Here is a 6,000-nt window from a genome sequence, read left to right as displayed (position 1 = left end):
GAGGATGTTGTTGACCTTGATGGAGATGGAGGAGATTCTAAAATTGTAGAAAATTCTCAAAGGTAATGCGGTTGAGGTGAATGTGGGTAAAGATAGTGGGGTTGAGGTGAATAAGGGTGAAGGTAGTGGGATTGGGTGAATGTGAATGAAGTAAATGAGGTTGGGGTGAATGATGGGGGTGTATGTAATGGGCCTGAAGTGAATGGGGACGTAGGTGATAGGGATGAAGTTAATGATGTTTAGTTGACTAATGCAGAGGGAAAAGATGTTTGACTTGAGAGTTCTAATGATGATATTAAAGATATGCGCTTTCAATATGGCAGTGCTTTAAAGGTTGCATTTGAAGATTCATATGAGGGTAGTGGTAGTGATGGCTTAGTAGATGAGGATAATAACGATTTGTTAGGTTATTATGATGAGACTGAAGGTACTAGCAAAAACCATAAAAAAATGGGACTTTAGTGAGCTCGAAAGTAAGGATGCTAGTGAGAAATTGGAGAATGGGTGTGAAACATATGGGGATGTTTGTAATAGGAAGAAATACCATGTTTTCAACTTGCCAAAAAACATGTCAGACTATAAATGGGAACTAGGGACCTATTTTTCTACCAAGGCTGATTTCATGGAAGCAATCACCACATATGCAGTCCATTCAAGTAGGGATTTGAAGTTATCTAAAAATGATAAACAAAGGGTGAGGGTGGTATGTAAATAAGAGTGTGACTGGAATGTCTATTGTGGAAAATTACCAAATGAAGATTCTTGGCAATTGAAGAAAGTGGTGAAAATTCATAAGTGTATCAGATCATACAATATGAAAATGACAACTACAAGTGGATAAGTAAAAGAATTTAAAACTCCTCGAAAGATAATCAAAATATGAAAACACTTCCTAGGTTCTAGAGTAAATCACAATTCAAAACAAATCCCAAGTGTGATAGCTTGATGAACAACATGCTAGAGGCCTTCAATAATGTTATTATTGAAGCAAGAGCTAAGCCAATAGTGACATTACTAGAAGAAATCAGAACATACTTGATGGAGAGGTGGGCATCAAATAGAATGAGATTTGGAAACTATATTGATGATAATATCTTGCCTAACATTATAAGGAGGTAATATGCTACTACTATTTTATAAACTTTCTTTGGTAATGTATACTGATAATGATATGCACCTTAATATATATTGATAATATATACTTTGATGAATAGGATTGAAAGAATTAGTTGTTATACCAACATGTAGATTGTCAGGTATTGTACTTACTGTCGCTACGCGAAAAATACAAAGTCTCCATCGGATTTTATTTATTCCAAGAGGAAAGGGAAAATATTGAGAAAATCCCAAAAGATTGGTCATCCAACCATGAACATGTTCTAAAGTCGGTTATGCAAGGGGAAGGTATTAGCATCCCTCATATTCACCGTACTCGATATGAGCCATCTAGATTGTCTCTCACTTGAATGAGTGTCGTTATCTCAAAGCGTACATGCTATGGAGTGAAAATGGGTTTTTTATTAGTGTGATTGCCAAGGATTTGAGCCCTCGTGCCTACGTATCCTCATTTGTACAATGAGGAATTCAGAGCCTCGTAGTTCATGAGACAAAATGATTGTGTGTTGGTTGTTTTTACCTTGAAAAAGTATTTTCGAAGTGGTGCCCTAAGGCGTAAAACAAAAGGTTTAATGAGTTGATGTTGTTTTTAGATTTTCAAAAGAGAATGTTTTTTACTTCATATTGCACTAAAGACTATGAGCAGAGGTGAATATTTTAAACTACCGAGTCAAGTGTCTTGTGTCCAAAATACTCAGAATGAGGGTAGGAAAACTCAATTCTACTCTTTCTCTACCACTTAAGGCTCGTGGCATACAATCCTAGTCGCATTTTATTGTGTTTTTGAGTTTGATTTGATAAAATGTCACTTGACATTGGATCAAGGGTTTATTTATTGTTTATGAAATGTGGTGATGATCCTAGGTCCTAAGGTTGGATAACAAGCGACAACAATCAAAGAAAAACGAGTAAAAAGTACACCAAAGTGGGGAGGGGATACATGAAAAATAAAAGGTAAATATGCGAGAAATAAAGGGTCTCGTTGTAAGGTAGTCCAAGAGAAAGCCTTGTGTGTGCATTGTGTCCTAAGCTAACAAACCGATAATGGAATTACAAAGCATGTCTCCATACGGTAGTGTCATGAATGCTTTCTTATAATGAAAGATTACAAGTCCATAATGCTCCAAATTATGCATAGGTTAACCACATTGGTCCAAGTCCAAAGCAAGGGTCCTAAAAGAGTCCTCTAAGTCCAACATTAAGTCTCACAAATTAATCTTTTTGGTCTTTTCATTTTACCATGTTTTTGTTATTTTCTTTAAGGATTTAATAATAAGTATTAACAATAAAATAATTACATCATTAACAATAAAGAAAAAGGATGAGATAAAATGCATAAAGAGGAGGTAGACGATGATGATGAATAGTAGTTAGAAACATAAAGTAAATGACAAGAAACATAAATTGCAAGAAAGTAAAAGCTAGAGTGCATAATGTAAAGATTGGAAGTTAGGAGTTAGAATTCAAATTAAAAAAGGCAATCACTTAGGGATTCCCTATCCACAAGTCAAAGGACTCAAAATATGGCGCATTAAGGGATAACTTATCCTTGATGCAAAGTGTCAAAAATGATCCAATGATCATTTATCAACATGTTTGCACCAACGAAGATTGAATCGACTGAAACGTCCATCTATCAGTGATTTGAAGTGTGGAAGATTATCACCCAAGCAATCACAAAAAAGAAAACAAATTAAAATAAAAGAAATACCAATTAGTATGTTAATTGCATTAGAATTAAACCAAGTTAAAGTATTAAGAAAATGCAAGAAATAAAATCAATCAAAAATATCATAAGTAAATAATAAGGGGGAAATAAAAATAAATAAATAATAATGAATAAATGAGCAGGGGTGCAAAATTGTAAACAAGGTGCAATCAGCAGGGGAGCGCAGGGCCTAACCAGGGAGGCCCGGTGCAGTTTTTTCAGAAAAATCTACGGGGTACAGGCTTGCAGCAGGGTCCTGATAACAACAGATTAGGCCTCTAATGTAAGTCCAGATACTCCAAGTCAAGAGCCTTGCCACAAATACCACGTCCTTCACATGCTTCATGACTTTCAAACTAAGCTATCGGAGCAAGCTTCCCACTCCGCCGCGCCGGAGCTCATCACCGGAAGCGGCGGAGCTCAAACCATACAATCAGAACACCAAATGAATCCTCATTGTCCCAAGATTACAGATCCATACACGAAATAACCAAAACCCGCAAGCACAGTTCAAATTGAAGAAAAGAAGTCTAGGAACCCTAAGGCTTTAAACAAAAATTAAATTATGAAGAGGAAGAATCAAATCCCCATACCAGAGAGCTTTGATTCTCTAAACCTTGCTCTATATGGTAGTATGTATATCTGAAGCAACCGTGAAATCTGAAGTTCTACCTCATGGAGAATATGACCGGAGATGCTCAGGTACGTCTGTTTTCTCTTCCTTCTTCCTTGTTTCATTTCCTTACCTTCTTTTGTGAGTCTTCTACTTCTGAAATTCTTATGAGAGAGTAATAATTGAAGCTTCTTACAATGAGTGCGTGAGAGTGTGGGGTGAGTGAAAAGTTTTTAGAGAAAACTGATTTCATACGGCTAATGATCGAACAATGATTGCTTTCATAAAGTGGTGTAAAGGGGAGGGTAATTTAGGGAATGAATGTGAATCAGTTGAGTTTGCTTAACTGGAAAAATGGAACAAAATATGTTATATTGAATCTGCAAAAAAGGATAAATGAGTCACATGGAATTTTGGATTAGCTCAGTGAAAAAGGCACGTGTTTTAATCTTTAACTCATTTGCTGCAACTTTGCACTTTGTATCGAAATGCGTTTTGGATATTTTCCGTGAACTGGTTTGCATTAGGTGAATTGGATTTGGTTGTTGATACATGCCTGGATATTTTCTTTGGTTATGGATGGCCATGACTTGCCTCATAGGTGTTACTGCAGTCGATGATTGAGTTGATGTGAAACTCGTGCATTGCGGACTTTGATGCAGGTTAGGTTCCTTCTAAAAACTGATAATTGTTATTCTTTGCTTGATTATGAATTTGTTATGCTTTGACATGACCTTATTTTTGGTGATTGTTGAACTGAACTAGAGTGCTTTGCAACTATTGAAATGATGGGTTGATGGCGAACTGATGTTTCATTAATTGTCTGAACATGCAAATTTGTTGGATGCCTTGTTGTAGGTTGCTGCAAGTTGTTGATGGCTCATTCGATTTTGCTATAGCTTGCATATTAGACCGTCATGGTGAAGTAAGTTGTAGGTTTATGGACTGATATTGGCGTGTCTATGTGGTCTTGCCTTGTGGTTTATTTTGTTGTGGAAATTTCCTTGTTAAGTTCTGCTATTGTGTGAACTTTTTAGTTACTTTGTGATAAATGCTAACTGTTAGGTTTATGAAATTGGCTTGAATGTTGCTTGAATCCCCGCTTATGTTGGCTTTGTGACAGGTTTGGAAACCTGGAGCATGTGGTATGAGTTGGCATGGCCTAAATACATCATGGTTGTGGAATTCAAAGGCCATGTAGATGCTTGATGACTCTTGAAGGAGCGTCATGAGGATGATGATTGTTGTCAATGCAAACTCAAGACAAGCACATAACCCTCCCTCCTTTCCTTCCTTTTATTTCCACGTAAATGCTATGTATGTAATAGGATTGTAAAATTATTCATGTAATGCAATGCTTATGTATTTACTTATGTAGTGTGCTTGTAATGAAAACTCACTTGTGATTCAAGTCCAAAATAATGTGATACAATTCAAGCTTGTGACTCAAAATCAAATTAAACTTTACTTTTCTTGGTATGAAATGTATGTAGTGTTTGCATGAGATGGGTGGAATGGGTACCGATTGGTTTATTGACTTTGGCCAACTGATTGACCAAAAGTGAACTTAGGTGAAAATGGTGCAATTCATTACAATGCTTATGATGAATGAAATGTAATGTGTAAATGGATCCAAATGACAAATAAAACTTATAACCTAAGTAAACAATGACTTGGATTTGAAGATGCATCTTGTATGAATGAAATTCCATGTCTTAAGATGGATTGGATCAGGGAAATGTAAACCCTAGGGCAACTTGTGAATGAAACAATATAATGAATTGAACTATGATGATATGAATGACCACACAACCAATCAAACATGGAAATAATTTAGACAAGCCTTATTCACACATACACCAATACAATGTATCATATGATCACTAGATCAATGGATAATGAGCCACTACATTGACTAAATAATCTTGACGGATCCAAAACCAAATATGCAAGATAGCTAAGACCCACAATGCAAAAGGCACAAGGGATTAGGTTTTTATGCTTGGTTAAGCACACCTCAATATAAAGTCAAGAAACCCTAGTTTTCCTCAAGTACAATTACCATGACATGAGTTCATGTAGTGTGCTCTCTTGTTATGAATCACGCTAATGCAAATGTAGTGATGAGGTGATGAATATATGCACATGTATTAGGGCCATGGACCAGGTGAAAGTTGTGAAAGGTAGGAAAAATTTTGGGGTATGACGGTTGCCCCTATTTAATCTCCTTGGACTTGAAGGCATGAATAACAACGACTTTCAGGGATTCGAGGTGGAAGAGGATTAAATATTAGAGTATTCCACAGATTTGCCCAGTGGGGACGAAGGTGATATAATATGGGAGCATTAGTGGGAAATTGATTAGTGGATGGATATGGAATGGCAGTTAGGCTTTTGTATAGGCTTATCTGTTGGGGATCATCTGAAATGTGTATGGGGAAAGGGATTATCTGTAAAGACATGCATGAGGTATGTAATATCCAGTGTATACAACATGATTGATCTTTCCAGTCTTTCTCTTTTTCTTTCATCTTTGCCTCCACTGATAAGTTTTGGCATGTGT

The 6,000-nt window shown here is 36.3% G+C and overlaps 1 long non-coding RNA gene across 2 annotated transcripts; it reads left to right on the top strand.

Annotated features, from left to right (window-relative positions):
- The first annotated feature begins 3,093 nt into the window (after positions 1-3,093).
- Positions 3,094-4,921, top strand: LOC127083990 (uncharacterized). Of its 2 annotated transcripts, XR_007788597.1 has the most exons (4): positions 3,094-3,526; positions 3,965-4,099; positions 4,296-4,362; positions 4,561-4,921. It is a non-coding gene; the product is annotated as an uncharacterized LOC127083990 (long non-coding RNA). The 2 variants fall into 2 exon arrangements; XR_007788596.1 differs by having other exon boundaries at positions 3,105-4,099.
- The last annotated feature ends 1,079 nt before the right edge of the window (positions 4,922-6,000 follow it).

The sequence above is a fragment of the Lathyrus oleraceus genome, chromosome 5 (genome assembly GCF_024323335.1).
Source record: "Lathyrus oleraceus cultivar Zhongwan6 chromosome 5, CAAS_Psat_ZW6_1.0, whole genome shotgun sequence".
Lineage (NCBI taxonomy): Eukaryota > Viridiplantae > Streptophyta > Magnoliopsida > Fabales > Fabaceae > Lathyrus > Lathyrus oleraceus.
The sequence above is the reverse complement of the archived record's forward strand: the minus strand, read 5'-3'. Positions and strand labels throughout refer to the sequence as shown.